At 40.3% G+C, this 17,340-nt stretch overlaps 1 non-coding gene across 1 annotated transcript; it reads left to right on the forward strand.

Moving 5' to 3' along the window:
• Nucleotides 1-315: 315 nt before the first annotated feature.
• LOC112763770 (small nucleolar RNA R71) lies at nucleotides 316-423 on the forward strand. The gene has a single exon (XR_003182934.1). It is a non-coding gene; the product is annotated as a small nucleolar RNA R71 (small nucleolar RNA).
• The last annotated feature ends 16,917 nt before the right edge of the window (nucleotides 424-17,340 follow it).

Here is a 17,340-nt window from a genome sequence, read left to right on the forward strand (position 1 = left end):
ACTGCTTGGTGCATTTTGCATTCCAGACAGACTTTGAGAAATCAAATTGACTTGCTGAGTCAATATTTTGTTCTGAGCCAATATGGCATTCAGAGTGTCAATCTCAAGAACTCCTTTCTTCTGATTAGTCCCATTGTTCACAGGATTTCTTTCAGAAGTGTACATGAATTGGTTATTTGCAACCATTTCAATCAGCTCTTAAGCTTCTGTAGGCGTCTTCTTCAGATGAAGAGATCCTCCAGCAGAGCTATCCAAAGACATCTTGGACAGTTCAGACAGACCATCATAGAAAATACCTATGATGCTCCATTCAGAAAGCATATCAGAGGGACACTTTCTGATCAATTGTTTGTATCTTTCCCAAGCTTCATAGAGGGATTCTCCTTCCTTCTGTCTGAAGGTTTGGACTTCCACTCTAAGCTTACTCAATTTTTGAGGTGGAAAGAACTTTGCCAAGAAGGCATTGACTAGCTTTTCCCAAGAGTTCAGGCTTTCTTTAGGTTGTGAGTCCAACCATGTCCTAGCTTTGTCTCTTACAGCAAAAGGGAATAGCATAAGTCTGTAGACCTCAGGGTCAACCCCATTAGTCTTGACAGTGTCACAGATTTGCAAGAACTCAGCTAAGAACTGATGAGGATCTTCCAATGGAAGTCCATGGAACTTGCAATTCTGTTGCGTTAGAGAAACTAATTGAGGCTTAAGCTCAAAGTTGTTTGCTCCAATGGCAGGGATAGAGATGCTTCTCCCATAGAAGTCGGGAGTAGGTGCAGTAAAGTCACCCAGCACCTTCCTTGCATTGTTGGCATTGTTGTTGTTTTCGGCTGCCATGGGTTCTTCTTCTTTGAAGATTTCTGTTAGGTCCTCTACAGAGAGTTGTGCCTTGGCTTCTCTTAGCTTTCGCTTCAAGGTCCTTTCAGGTTCAGGGTCAGCCTCAACAAGAATGCTTTTGTCTTTGCTCCTGCTCATTTGAAAGAGAAGAGAACAAGAAAATATGGAATCCTCTATGTCACAGTATAGAGATTCCTTGAGGTGTCAGAGGAAAAGAAAAATAGAAGGCAGAGTAGAAAATTTGAACTTATCAAAGAAGATGAAGTTCGAATTGTGCATTAAGGAATAGTGTTAGTCCATAAACAGAAGGATGTGAGAAGAGGGGAAGTAATTTTCGAAAATTAGGTAAAAGATTTTGAAAACATTTTGAAAAACACTAATTGATTTTCGAAAATAAAAGTGGGAAAGAAATCAAGTGATTTTTGAAAAAGAATTTGAAATTAGAAATCAAAAAGATTTGATTGAAAACTATTTTGAAAAGGATGTGGTTAGAAAGATATGATTGGTTTTTAAAAAGATGTGATTGAGAAGATATGATTTGAAAAACATTTTAAAAAGATTTGATTTTAAAAATTAATAACTTGGCTAAAAAGAAAAGATATGATTCAAACATTAAACCTTTCTCAACAGAAAAGGCAACATACTTGAAATGTTGAATCAAATCATTAATTGATAGCAAGTATCCTTAAAAATAGAAAGAAATTGATTTTGAAAAAGATTTGATTGAAAAGATATGATTTGAAAAAGATTTGATTTTGAAAAATTTTGATGACTTGAAAAAAATTTGCATTGAAAACAAAATCTTCCCTCTTGTGCCATCCTGGCGTTAAACGCCCAGAATGGTGCACATTCTGGCGTTTAACGCCCAAAACTCTACCCTTTTGGGCGTTAAACGCCCAACCAGGCACCCTGGCTGGCGTTTAAACGCCAGTCTGTCCTTCTTCACTGGGCGTTTTGAACGCCCAGCTTTTTCTGTATAATTCCTCTGCTGTATGTTCTGAATCTTCAATTCTCTGTATTATTGACTTGAAAAGACACAAATTAAAAATATTTTTGGATTTTTTTAATAATCAAAATGCAACTAAAATCAAATAATAATGCATGCAAGACACCAAACTTAGCAATTTGTATACTACTGACACTAATGAGAATGCATATGAGACACATAAACACTCAAGTCAAGAGAATTCAAAGATCAGAGTAGGAAATCATCAAGAACAACTTGAAGATTAATGAAGAAACATGCATGAGTTCGAAAAATGCAAGAAGAATAGAAACATGCAATTGGCACCAAACTTAAAATGAGACACTAGACTCAAACAAGAAACATACAATATTTTTGGTTTTTATGATTTTGTAAATTTTTGTTGTGCTTTTTTCGAAAATTAAGTGGAAAAGAAAATAAAGGTATCAAAATTCTTAATGAAAATTCCAGGAATCATGCAATGTTTAGTCTAAGACTCCGGTCCAGGAATTAGACATGGCTTCACAGCCAGCCAAGCTTTCAAAGAAAGCTTCGGTTCAAAACACTAGACATGGCCAATGGCTAGCCAAGCCTTAGCAGATCACTGCTCCAACAGCAAGATTGATAGAAATCAATATGCTCTTGTGATGATAAGTTGAAACCTCGGTCCAATGAAATTAGACATGGCTTCACAGCCAGCCAGACTTCAACAGATCATCTTGAAACACTAGAATTCATCTTCAAGAATTCCGAAAAAAAAATACCTAATCTAAGCAACAAGATGAACCGTCAGTTGTCCAAACTCAACAATCCCCGGCAACGGCGCCAAAAACTTGATAGCGCGAAATTGTGATCAATACTTTTCACAAATCAAATAATCCCCGGTAATGAATCCAAAAACTTGGTGTTCAATACCATGGCATAAACACAACTTTGCACAACTAACCAGCAAGTGTACTGGGTCGTCCAAGTAATAAACCTTACGCGAGTAAGGGTCGATCCCACAGAGATTGTTGGTATGAAGCAAGCTATGGTCACCTTGTAAATCTTAGTCAGGCAAACTCAAATGAATATGGGTGATATACGAATAAAACATAAAGATAAAGATAGAGATACTTATGTAATTCATTGGTGGGAATTTCAGATAAGCGTAAGAAGATGCTTATCCCTTCCGTCTCTCTGCTTTCCTACTGTCTTCATCCAATCCTTCTTACTCCTTTCCATGGCAAGCTTATCCAAGGGTTTCACCATTGTCAGTGGCTACCTCCCATCCTCTCAGTGGAAATGTTCAACGCACCCTGTCACGGCACGGCTATCCATCTGTCAGTTCTCAATCAGGCCGGAATAGAATCCAGTGATTCTTTTGCGTCTGTCACTAACGCCCCGCCTTCAGGAGTTTGAAGCTCGTCACAGTCATTCAATCATTGAATCCTACTCAGAATACCACAGACAAGGTTAGACCTTCCGGATTCTCTTGAATGCCGCTATCAGTTCTAGCCTATACCACGAAGACTCTGATCTCACGGAATGGCTGGCTCGTTTGTCAGGCGAGCGCTCGGTTGTCAGGCGATCAACCATGCATCGTGTATCAGGAATCCAAGAGATATCCACCCAATCTAAGGTAGAACGGAGGTGGTTGTCAGGCACACGTTCATAGGTGAGAATGATGATGAGTGTCACGGATCATCACATTCATCAAGTTGAAGAACAAGTGGTATCTTAGAACAAGAACAAGCGGAATTGAATAGAAGAACAATAGTAATTGCATTAATACTCGAGGTACAGCAGAGCTCCACACCTTAATCTATGGTGTGTAGAAACTCCACCGTTGAAAATACATAAGAACAAGGTCTAGGCATGGCCGAATGGCCAGCCTCCCCAAAGTGATCTAAGAACTAAATGTCCAAAGATGAAAATACAATAGTAAAAGGTCCTACTTATAGAGAACTAGTAGCCTAGGGTTTACAGAGATGAGTAAATGACATAAAAATCCACTTCCGGGCCCACTTGGTGTGTGCTTGGGCTGAGCATTGAAGCATTTTCGTGTAGAGACTCTTCTTGGAGTTAAATGCCAGCTTTTATGCCAGTTTGGGCGTTTAACTCCCATTCTTGTGCCAGTTCCGGCGTTTAACGCTGGGAATTCTGAGGGTGACTTTGAACGCCGGTTTGGGCCATCAAATCTTGGGCAAAGTATGAACTATCATATATTGCTGGAAAGCCCAGGATGTCTACTTTCCAACGCCGTTGAGAGCGCGCCAATTGGGCTTCTGTAGCTCCAGAAAATCCGCTTCGAGTGCAGGGAGGTCAGAATCAACAGCATCTACAGTTCTTTTTAGTCTCTGAATCAGATTTTTGCTCAGGTCCCTCAATTTCAGCCAGAAAATACCTGAAATCACAGAAAAACACACAAACTCATAGTAAAGCCCAAAAAAGTGAATTTTAACTAAAAACTAATAAAAATATACTAAAAACTAACTAGATCATACTAAAAACATACTAAAAACAATGCCAAAAAGCGTACAAATTATCCGCTCATCATCTATGCACATCCGCCATCCAGTGACGGTCTTTGTAGGAATTAATTCTTTCCTCTCATTCGGAACTACAGTTATTCCTCCCTTCTTTAGGACAACATGTACAGGGCTGACCCATGTGCTGTCTGAGATAGGGTATATCACCCCTCCCTGCCATAACTTCATAACCTCTTTCTGCACCACCTCTTTCATAATTGGGTTCAGCCTCCTTTGAGATTGAATGGATGGTTTGGCATCTTCTTCTAGCAGTATCTTGTGCATGCATATGGCTGAGCTTATTCCTTTTAGGTCAGCAAGAGTCCATCCAATGGCATCCTTGTGCCGCCGCAGTACTTTGAGTAGTTCATCCTCTTGATCCTGGTTGAGGGATGAGCTTATGGTTACTGGGTAACTTCCGTTTTTCCCCAAATATGCATATTTGAGAGTAGGTGGCAGTGCTTTGAGCTCAAGCTTTGGTGCCTCTGACTTTTGATTTTCCACCTTGGGCGCTTCTTGTGTATGAATTTCTGTTGCTGCAACCTCTTCACTTGATTCATATTCCTCCCCTACTACCCTTTCTAGCTCTTCAGGTTCTTCTTCCTCAAAGTCCTCATGTACTTCTTCCTCAAGCGTATCTAACCTCATGCATTCCCTGAATTGCTCTGGTGGGTAACTCATGGCCTTGAATACGTTGAAGGTCATCTCTTCATTGTGTAATCTCAAGGTGAGGTCACCTTTTTGGACGTCAATGACAGCTCCTGCAGTGGCCAAGAAGGGCCTCCCCAGGATAATGGAAGCCTTGGGTTCCTCTTGCATATCTAGGACCACAAAATCTGCTGGGAATATGAACTCTCCCACCTTTACCAACAAATCCTCTACTATGCCGTGAGGGATCTTGAATGATCGGTTTGCCAATTGTAGGGCCATCTTTGTTGGTTTAGCCTCTTCGATCTTCATCTTCTTCGTCATAGTTACTGACATCAAATTGATGCTGGCTCCTAGGTCACAAAGAGCCTTCTCTACCGTGATCTCACCTATGACACAGGAGATCTGAAAACTCCCTGGATCCTTCAATTTCTGGGGTAATTTGTGCTGAATGATAGCACTGCATTCTTCGGTCAGTATCACAGTTTCGTTGTTCTTCCAGCTTCTCTTCTTAGTCATGAGCTCCTTTAAGAACTTGGCATAGAGAGGCATTTGTTCTATCAGCAAAGGGTATGTTGATTTGTAGCTTTTTGAAGATTTCTAAAAATCTCAAAAATTGGTTGTCATCCCCCTTTTTCTTCAATTGCTGAGGGTATGGAACTCTCGGGACATCCGGCTTCAGCTTTCCTTCTTCTTTTTGACTTTTAGAAGTCGGGCTCTGATCTCCATCTTGCCTTTCTCCTTCGTCAATTGACTCTTCTTCTAGTTTCTTCTGATCAAATCCCTTCAGTTCCTTCCCACTCCTTAGAGTGATAGCTTGACACTCCTCCTTTTTACTTCTGTTGTTGCCAGAAGTCTGATTAAATAGGTAACCAACTTGTGTTTCAAGCTTCTCAATGGCAGCATCTTGGTTCTGCATATTTGATTGCACTTCCTCTCGGAATGCTTTACTGTCTTGGATGTCTCTGCATATGCTTTCAAGCAGGGTTTCAATTTTAGAGATTTGGTCATTAAATAAGAAATGGGCTGTATTGTTGTTGGGGTTGTGACGTCTCTGGTCTTGGCCTTGGTCTTGTTGATTACCCCACCCAAAGTTTGGGTGATTCCTCCATCCAGGGTTGTAGGTCTTAGAGTATGGATCATGGTTGTATCTAGGTGAATTCCCAATGTAGTTGGCTTGCTCCTGAGTGCCTTCTTCCTCTTCACTTGCTCCCTCTTGAGTTGAAGTGGTGATTGCTGCCACTTGACTTCTCTCCATCTTCTTGGTGAGGTCAGCTAGCTGCTTGGTGATTAGCTTGTTTTGAGCAAGCAGAGCATCTACATTGTTCATCTCCATTACTCCTCTAGTGTTCCCTCTTTCGGAAGCATAGAAGTAGTCATTCTCAGCTACAGTTTCAATGACATCTATGGCTTCCTCAATGGTCTTCTTCTTGTTTAAAGAACCTCCGGATGAATGGTCTACGGCCTTCTTAGATTCATATGACAGTCCTTCATAGAAGATGTGCAGCTGCACCCATTCATTGAACATATCAGATGGACATCTCCTTGTTAGGTCTTTAAACCTCTCCCATGCTTCATATAGAGTCTCACCATCTTGTTGCCTGAAATTTTGGACCTCAGCTCTCAGCCGATTGACTCGTTGAGGGGGGTAAAATCTTGCTAAGAATTTGTTCATAACATTATCCCAAGTTGTTAAGCTCTCCTTTGGAAAAGACTCCAACCACTTGGTTGCGTTGTCTCTGAGAGAGAATGGGAACAATAACAGTCTATAGGCGTCAGGTTGAACGCCATTGGACTTCACTGTGTCACATGTTCTCAGGAATGTGTTTAAGTGTTGGTTGGGGTCTTCATGAACACCTCCTCCGAACGAGCAATTGTTCTGAACGAGGGTGATGAGCTGTGGCTTTAGTTCAAAGTTGTTGGCATGGATGGTTGGTTTTTGGATGCTACTTTCGCAGTTCCCTGGGTTTGGGTTAATGTAAGAGCCTAAGACTCTTCTATCTTCCCCACCAGGATTTGCTCTACCTCCTCCACCATGGTTGTGCACCTTTTCCTCGCGATGGTCCTCCATGGTTGTTTCAAAGTATTCTTCCAAATGTTCCTCTTCTTCTTCAGCACCCACTACACGTTTTTCTTTTGCCTCCCTTCTTAATCTTAAGAAGGTTCTCTTAGGTTCAGATTCAAAGGAAGTTGAAGCTCCGCTTTTTCTCCCTGTCATACGACCAACAGAGTACAAGCAAGAAAAGCAATGCAGAAAGTATCTTGTTAGAATTACTTGTTAGTGTCAGTGATGCAATATATCAAATAGTTAGTGGGTTAGTGAACTGAATTGTAAATAGCAAAGAAAAACTAAGAAACAGGGGAGGGGAAGAATTAAACTAAGACGGAAAGCAAATTAACCAAACAGAAAATTAAATCAAACAAAATACAAATGCTCAATCTAGTGATCCTCTAATGTAATCATTGTCGATGCACAATCAATCTCCGGCAACGGCGCCATAAACTTGATCGGGGGTAAAACTTGTCTCTCAACAAATTCCCATTCGGCAAGTGTACCGAATTTGTCGTCAAGTAAAAACTCACAATAGAGTGAGGTCGAATCCCACAGGGATTGATTGATCAAGCAACTTTAATTAGAGGAATGATCTAGTTGAGCGAATCCATGAATATAGTTGATAATTGCAGAAATTAAAATGGCGAGAAAGTAAATGACTGAAAGTAAATAGAAGAATTGTAAAGGGGAATGGGGGAATTGCTCATAAAGGTAAATTGCAGAAATTAAAGAGAATGGGTAAGATCAGAAATGGGGAGTTCATTGGGCTTAGGAGATGTTGCATTCTCCGGATCAATTTTATTTTCATCTCTCCTCAATCAATGCACTCATTGATCTCCTTGGCAATCTTAAGTGATTGAATCACAATTTCTTGCAATTCAATCTCTCAAAACTTGATCAATAGCCAATTCCTTGGTCAATTGCTCATGAGAAGAGATGAAGTGTGGTCACTGATTATACCACATGCACTTCCCAAATCAAATGCTTAGAGGGTTATAGCCACATACCCATCCACACTCAATTTGGTCCAGCATGAGAAAGCATTTCTAGCTACTTCATTCCTCTTTCAAGGATCTGAAGAGATCCATGTTTGAATAGCTTCTTTTCCAAGATAACTATCCAATTGGATGAAGATCGAAAGCTTTCAAGTAAAATAAGGAAAGATAGAAGAAGAATAAGAAAATTAGTATTGATCCATCAAATTACAACAGAGCTTCCTAACCCAATGAAAGGGGTTCAGTTGTTCATAGCTCTAGAAATCAAAATCAAAGATGGAGAATACATGATAAAGCTAGAAGTGCAAAGAAAGTAGATACAAAGAGTAGTTCTCTCTCCTAGCTCCTCTCAAAAGCTCTTCTCTATTTCAAAACTACTCCTATATATACTACTCTTCTCAGCTTCTAGTTAGCTCTTCAAGTCTTGGGCCTCTGGATCTGTGAGGTTGAAGCAGTTCCTTTCTTCAATTGGGCTTGGCTTACTTGCAGAGAGAAAGTGTGAAGTGGCCAGAGACTTTAGCTCAAGACGTTAGGGGTGTTTATCATTTAATGAGAATACAAGTTCGAGAACGTTAGTGACATTTAACATTGTCACTAACGTTGCCATGCACCCCTTTGCCTCACGTTAAAGCCCACGTTAACTGGGTTAACGTGGCTTTTAACTTTGCCATGCTAGCCTTTGAGAACGTTAGTGACACTCAACATTGTCACTAACGTTCAAGTGTGCCCCTTCTTGCTTCACGTTAAAGCTCACGTTAATTGGGTTAACGTGGCTTTTAACGTTGCCTTGTTAGCCTTGGAGAACGTTAGTGACACTCAACATTGTCACTAACATTCAAGTGTGCCCCTAGGTCTCACGTTAGAGTCCACGTTAACTAGGTTAACGTGGCGTCTAACGTGGCCATTCTTAGCCATCCCAACGTTAGTGACAATGTTGAGTGTCACTAACGTTGGCTCATTCTTCATTCCTCATCGTTAGCTTCCACGTTAACCAAGTTAACGTGGAAGTTAACATGGCTCTTGGGGTTTGTGTGGTTGCTCCAACGTTAGGGACAATGTTGAGTGTCACTAACGTTGTCGACAACTCTCCATCTCTTACGTTAGCTCCCACGTTAACCAAGTTAACGTGGGAGTTAACGTGGCTCTTTTCACCTTAGGCCAACGTTAGTGACAATGTTGAGTGTCATTAACGTTGGCTTCTCTTCCCCCTTTAACGTTAGAGGCCACGTTAACTAGGTTAACGTGGCTTCTAACGTGGCCATTTGTGAGCAATTGCCAACGTTAGTGATAATGTTAAGTGTCACTAACGTTGGCTCAACTTCTCTTCTCCACGTTAGAGTTCACGTTAACTTAGTTAACGTGACTCTTTAACGTGGGCATTGATGGCTTTTGAGAGTGTTTTTGGCAATCACTTTTCTCCTTAACTTTGCAAGTTACCTCCCATTCCTTGCTTTCTTTGGTCCTGAAATCAAGCAATAGAGTGCATCAAAGTTCTAGTCCACATCATGGGTAATGCAATATACATATTTGTCATTAAAATCATGCAAAATCCTCATGAAATAATGTAAAATGCACAATGTATGCTTGAATCAAGGTCTGAGTGAATATTTGCCCAAAACTAACTTATTTCCTAAGAAAATGCATGAAATTACCTAAAAACAGTAAAGAAAAGGTCAGTGAAACTGGCCAAAATGCCCTGGCATCAATATATCACAACATACATAACTCTCATTCATCATCATACCATCAAGGCATCAATAATCATAATCACATATATGACCACATAATATATCTCAACCAAAACCAAACATTACCTCATCTACATAATTTCACCCAAAATTACCAAATTCCACACTTCAACTCCTCAAACCTTATTATTCAATAACCAACCCAATCATTCATATATTTATTATCTGAAAATTCATCCAATCACTTGTGTCATCATACAATGTAGACATCAACTTACCTTCCTTACCTTTTTTCGGCCTCCGGCCCAATTTCACAATTTAAATGCATAAACCACAAATCAATACTCATTACCCAATACATCAAATTCTCAATACACCAAGCATACAAGGACACACAATTCTCAACCCAATCATTAATTCATATTACATACCAACTATGCATATTAGCACCAACCATTTACACAATCCAAACTTAATCCTAGGGGCATCTAGCCTAGAAATTCTTATCACACCACACGGTACTTAAATGAAACTTAAACCGTACCTCTTGTAGCCAAACCAATTGAGCCTCTTCTATGGAAGTCTCCACCAACCCTTAGCTCCAAGCCTCACCAAAGCTCCACAAGGAACACCAATCTCCCAATTGTGCATCAAAATCACCAAATACACTAACATAACCAATTTCACATATATACATCAACCTAGGGCTCATAAAAATGACAAATCACATGGGTTTGAGCACTTCTTACCTCAGCCCATATGAAGTAGGATAGAACCCACTTAAAATTCATATTGGAGTATCCCTAAACACCCAAAATCACAAGATTTCAACACTAACTACCCAAAAACGTGTAACAGTGGGGAATTTCGAAAACTGGGCAGAAATGAATGGAATAATCACCACAAAACTTAGATAGAATTGTAGAGGATGAGAAGAGCGACGCGTGGCCACAAACAGCTCGTCAATCGGAGCTCCATAGCTCAAGTTATGGTGGTTTGAAGATCAAAGAGAGTTATGTTTTCTCTCTTCTCTTCTCTCTTCTCAATTCAGCGCCACTCTTCTTATTTTTAGGGTAAAATAAGGTGAAATGCTCATAACTAATGTTTATATATGTTGGGTCTTAGGCCCACTTAGGCTCGGTTCACTTATTTTGTCCGTTGGCCCAATTTTTGGGCCAAAACCCTTTAAGATTAGCGCTCTAAATCGCACTTTAAATATTTCTACCTCCCCTAATTATAATTCCTCATTTCTTAATCTTATTTACTCATAATCAATTTTCTCAGCTGCAGTACCAGACAGGTCTCAGCCGGTACTACTGGTCAAAATTCTACTGCGCGCTTTTACGTAAAAAACTATGTTTTTCGACTCGGAAAAATTCACTGAATCCAAATATCATATTTAAATAATCAAATTCCAATTGCCAAATCTTCCAACCATATTCGCTCCTATTTAACTTAATATTTAATTAATTTCGGTTAGACCGGGTATTACATTCTACCCCCCTAACAGAAATTTTTGCCCTCGAAAATTCCATCCATCACTGCGAGTACGTGCGCGTAGTCTGCCTTTATATCCAACGCATAACAGTTCCAAGGCCCTTTTACTCTGCGCGCTTTCGTTGCCGTGCTCTGATTTCTCTATCTTCGAGGGTCTCGGTCATTCGTTTAACGCCGACCAACAGCCTCGTTCCTTACTTTTATCGTCTCATCAACTCTCACCCTATTAAATCTCAAATCATGTCATCAATAATATTGCCATCATCGTTAATCATAGCCATCATCCCACATCACTATAATCAATCAAAGATCATCACCACACCTTAATCATACTCCATCACTATCCTCTCTCTTTGCCAAGCCATTTTCTCTAATCACAGTTCAACTCCAAGCATAACCTCCAAACTTACTTTCTTATTCTCAAACCCTCGAATTTCTATATGACTTGCTGTTATAAAGTCTTTGACTCATCAATCAAAAACCCCTTTCATTTCTAGAAATCAAATGAGTTTGGAATAACAAGCTAACAAAATCATAAGAATCCGGCTTCCTTTAATAATCTATAAAAGCATTTGAAACACATCTCTTTTGTTAAAGTTATTCAAATCAAAGGTCCTTCTCGAAACTATAACTAACACTCATTCAAATTCTTGGGAAATATTGATAGCACCTCTCCTAAAAACTGGAGTTTATCACCCGTCATGGGTTCCCTCAAACCAATCTCAGTACCTGGTGCACGAAATTGCAATCACACTTTTGCAATCCCGCACAACTAACCAGCAAGTGTACTGGGTCGTCCAAGTAATACCTTGCGTGAGCAAGGGTCGATCCCACAGAGATTGTCGGCTTGAAGCAAGCTATGGTTATCTTGTAAATCTTAGTCCGGATATCAGAAATTATCAGGATTGATTGTGAAAAGCAAAAGAACATGAAATGATTACTTGTTTTGCAGTAATGGAGAATAGGTTGAGGTTTGGAGATGCTCCATCTTCTGAATCTCTGCTTTCCTACTGTCTTCTTCTTCAAACACGCAAGTCTCCTTCCATGGCAAGCTGTATGTAGGGTTTCACCGTTGTCAATGGCTACCTCCCATCCTCTCAGTGAAAGCGATTGCATATGCTCTGTCACAGCATAGCGGAATTCATCTGTCGGTTCTCAATCAGGCCGGAATAGAATCCAGTGATTCTTTTGTGTCTGTCACTAACGCCCCGCCTTCAGGAGTCTGAAGCACGTCACAGTCATTCAATCATTGAATCCTACTCAGAATACCACAGACAAGGTTTAGACCTTCCGGATTCTCTTGAATGCCGCCATCAATTCTAGCTTATACCACGAAGATTCCGATTAAAGAATCCAAGAGATAACTACTTAATCTAAGATAGAACGGAGGTGGTTGTCAGGCACGCGTTCATAGTTGAGAATGATGATGATTGTCACGGATCATCACATTCATCCGGGTTAAGAACAAGTATTATCTTAGAATGGAAGCAAGCATGATTGAATGAGAAACAGTAATAATTGCATTAATCCATCAAGACACAGCAGAGCTCCTCCCAACCATGGGGTTTAGAGACTCATGCCGTGGAAAGTACACAAAGAAAGGTGTAAAGTGTCATGAGGTCATAAGGTACTGATACAATGTCAAAAGATCCTATTAATAGCAAACTAGTAGCCTAGGGTATACAGAAATGAGTAAATGACGTAAAAATCCACTTCTGGGTCCACTTGGTGTGTGCTTGGGCTGAGCATTGAAGCTTTTATGTGTAGAGACGTTTTCTGGAGTTAAACGCCAGCTTTCATGCCAGTTTGGGCGTTTAACTCCAAGTTTTATGCCAGTTCCGGCGTTTAACGCTGGAATTTCTGAGGGAGACTTTGAGCGCCGGTTTGGGCCATCAAATCTTGGGCAAAGTATGGACTATCATATATTGCTGGAAAGCCCAGGATGTCTACTTTCCAACGCCGTTAAGAGCGCGCCAATTGGGCTTCTGTAGCTCCAGAAAATCCACTTCGAGTGCAGGGAGGTCAGAATCCAACAGCATCTGCAGTCCTTTTTGGTCTCGGAATCAGATTTTTGCTCAGGACCCTCAATTTCAGCCAGAAAATACCTGAAATCACAGAAAAACACACAAACTCATAGTAAAGTCCAGAAAAGTGAATTTTAGCTAAAAACTAATAAAAATATACTAAAAACTAACTAGATTATACTAAAAACATACTAAAAACAATGCCAAAAAGCATACAAATTATCCGCTCATCACAACACCAAACTTAAATTGTTGCTTGTCCCCAAGCAACTGAAAATCAAAATAGGATAAAAAGAAGAGAATATACTATAGACTCCAAAATATCAAGGAAACATAGCTCCAATTAGATGAGCGGGACTAGTAGCTTTTTGCCTCCGAACAGTTTTGGCACCTCACTCTATCCCTTGAAGTTCAGAATGATTGGCATCTATAAGAACTCAGAACTCAGATAGTGTTATTGATTCTCTTAGTTGAGCATAATGATTCTTGAACATAGCTAGTGTATGAGTCTTGGCTGTGGCCTAAAGCACTCCGTCTTCCAGTATTACCACCGGATACATTCATGCCACAGACACATAATTGGGTGAACCTTTTCAGATTGTGACTCAGCTTTGCTAAAGTCCCCAATTAGAGGTGTCCAAGGTTCTTAAGCACACTCTTTTTGCCTTGGATCACAACTTTATTTCTTTCTTCTTTTTTTTTTCTTTTCTTCTTCTCTTCTTTTTTTTTCACTGCTTTTTCTTGCTTCAAGAATCAATCTAATGATTTTTAGATCCTCAATAACAGTTCTCTTTTTCTTCCTTCTTTCAAGAGCCAACAATTTTTTTAACATTCTCAAAACAACAAATTCAAGATACATATGCACTGTTCAAGCATTCATTCAGAAAGCAAAAAGTATTGTCACCACATCAAACTAATTCAACTAGTTTCAATGATAAATTTCGAAATCCTGTACTTCTTGTTCTTTTGTGATTAAAGCATTTTTCATTTAAGAGAGGTGATGGATTCATAGGACATTCATATCTTTAAGGCATAAAAATTTCAATTTTATTAATTATGAATTAAAACAAGACTCAAAAAATAGATATAAAATGAAACTAAAAAAAACGAAAAATAAAAACAAAACAAAGGAAAAAAAACGCAAACATAGGCTCCTAATGATAGAGGTTTTCACAGAGTTTGGACTCAACAACCTTGATTTTGAGAAGTGGATGCTCCCTCAGCTTGAGAGGAGAACTTTTGGCGTTTCAATTCTTGGAGTTCACGTCCCTGCTTCTCTTGTTCCTTTAGCAATTTGCAGAGCATGCAGTTCTGATTCTGCTGTTCTTCCTTCAGTTGCTCCATAGTCTCTTGCAGCTTGGTGATAGATGCTTCTAGGCTGGTCCAGTAGTCAATTCTTGGGAATTCAGGGAGGAATTCCTGCGCCCTCTTCTTGATAGAGTTGTCTTGCACTTGTCCTTCCATTGACTTCTTGGTGATTGGGTGTTCAATGGGTATGAACTCATCTACTCCCATCTTCACCCCAGCCTCTTTACAGAGCAAGGAGATCAAGCTTGGGTAAGCCAGTTTGGCTTCAGTGGAATTCTTATTTGCAATTGTGTAGATCTCACAAGCAATCACATGATGAACCTCCACTTCTTTTCCAAGCATAATGCAATGAATCATCACTGCCCTCTTGATGGTGACCTCAGAACGGTTGCTAGTGGGCAATATGGAACGCCCAATAAAGTCTAGCCACCCTCTTGCAATTGGCTTGAGATTTCTCTTATTTTGTCCAGATGGAAGTACATAACTTTCCCTCTGACCATGGTTCTGTAGGTATGGTAAGCAGTTCCAGTCATTCTCTGCTTATCTGTTAGCCACAGATTAGAGTAGAATTCCTGAACCATGTTCCTTCCAACCTTTATTTCAGGATTGGTCAGAACTTCCCATCCTCTGTTTCGAATTTGCTCTTGGATCTCCGGATATTCATCTTCTTTCAGATCAAATTTAACTTCCGGGATCACTGACCTCAGACCCATTATTTTGTGATAATGGTCTTCATGTTCTTTGGTTAAGAACTTCTCTTGATTCCAAAGATTCTTTGGATTAGTCTCTTTCTTTCCTCTTGAGTTGGTTTGTTTTCCCTTAGGAGCCATGATCTTGATGAATCTTGGCTTAGTGATCACGGAAAAGCATACCAAACTTAGAGGTTTTGCTTGTCCTCAAGCAAAAAGAGAAGAAAGAAGAGAAGAGAGAGAGAGGAAGAGGAAATTCAAATGGTGTGGTGAAAAGAGGAAGCCAAACACGAATTTATAAGGTGAGGGGGAGAGTTTTTTCGAAAAAAAGAGAGATTTGAAAGGAGATTTGAGAAGATATGGAAAGAAATTGAGAAAAGGGTGAGTTTTTGAAGAAGATTTGGGATTAATTTGAAATAGATTTGAAGAATGGTTTTGATTTGTGAAGATTTGAAAGTGAATGATGAAAGGTTGAAGTGCATTTATGTAGAAGAGTATGGGTAAAAAGAGGAAAGTTTGAAAAAAATTGAGTTGAAAACAAAAATGTGGTCCCCCCACCTTTCTGGCGTTAAACGCCCAGAATGGCACCCATTCTGGCGTTTAACGCCCAATTGCTACCCCTTTTGGGCGTTTAACGCCCAGCCAGGTGCCCTGGCTGGCGTTAAACGCCAGAAAGCCTTTATCACTGGGCGTTTTTCAAAACGCCCAGGATGCTGCACACCTGGCGTTAAACGCCCAGGATGCTGCACACCTGGCGTTAAAAGCCCAGAATGGTGCCCATTCTGGCGTTTAACGCCCAAAATGGCACCATTCCTGGCGTTAAACGCCCAGAATGGTACCCATTCTGGCGTTTAACGCCCAAAATGCCCCTTACTGGCGTTTTTTCGCCAGTAAGCTCATTTTCTCTGCTTTTTGAGCTGAATCCTTCTGTAACTCTGTGAATTCCTTCATTTTTGATATTTGCCTCTGTAAGAACTAATCATATAACCTCCTAATGACTGGGTTGCCTCCCAGCAAGCGCTTCTTTACTGTCTTTAGCTGGACTTTTACTGAGAATCACTCAAGTCTCAGTTTTGAGCATTCCTGCTCAAAATTGCCTTCAAGATAATGTTTGATTCTCTATCCATTAACAATGAACTTTTTATCATAATCAATATCCTGAAGCTCAACATACCCATATGGTGACACTCCTGTAATCACATACAGACCCCTCCAACGGGATTTGAGTTTTCCTGGAAACAGTCTGAGCCTAGAGTTGAATAGCAGAACTTTTTGTCTTGGCTCAAAGACTCTGGTTGACAACTTCTTGTCATGCCATTTCTTTGCCTTTTCCTTATAAATTTTTGCATTTTCAAAGGCATTGAGTCTGAACTCCTCTAGCTCATTTAGCTGGAGCAGTCTTTTTTCACCAGCTAACTGTGCATCCATGTTTAGGAATCTGGTTGCCCAGTAGGCTTTATGTTCCAGTTCCACAGGCAAATGGCAGGCCTTCCCATACACCAGTTGGTATGGGGAGGTTCCTATAGGAGTCTTGAATGCTGTTCTGTATGCCCACAGAGCATCATCCAAGCTCTTTGCCCAATCCTTTCTTCGGGCTATCACAGTCCGTTCTAGGATTCTTTTTAGTTCTCTGTTAGAGACTTCAGCTTGCCCATTTGTCTGTGGATGATACGGAGTTGCCACTTTGTGGCTAATTCCATATCTAACCATAGCAAGGTGTAGCTGTTTATTGCAGAAATGAGTGCCCCCGTCACTGATTAGCACTCTGGGAACGCCAAACCTGCTGAAAATGTTTTTCTGGAGGAATTTCAGTACGGTCTTTGTATCATTAGTGGGTGTAGCAATTGCTTCTACCCACTTAGACACATAGTCCACTGCCACCAGAATGTAAGTGTTTGAGTATGATGGTGGGAATGGCCCCATGAAGTCAATTCCCCATACATCAAACAATTCTATCTCTAATATCCCTTGTTGAGGCATGGCATATCCATGAGGCAGGTTACCAGCTCTTTGGCAACTGTCACAGTTACGCACAAACTCTCGGGAATCTTTATAGAGAGTAGGCCAGTAGAAGCCACATTGGAGGACTTTAGTGGCTGTTCGCTCACTTCCAAAATGTCCTCCATACTGTGATCC

This window comes from Arachis hypogaea, chromosome 2 (genome assembly GCF_003086295.3).
Source record: "Arachis hypogaea cultivar Tifrunner chromosome 2, arahy.Tifrunner.gnm2.J5K5, whole genome shotgun sequence".
NCBI lineage: Eukaryota > Viridiplantae > Streptophyta > Magnoliopsida > Fabales > Fabaceae > Arachis > Arachis hypogaea.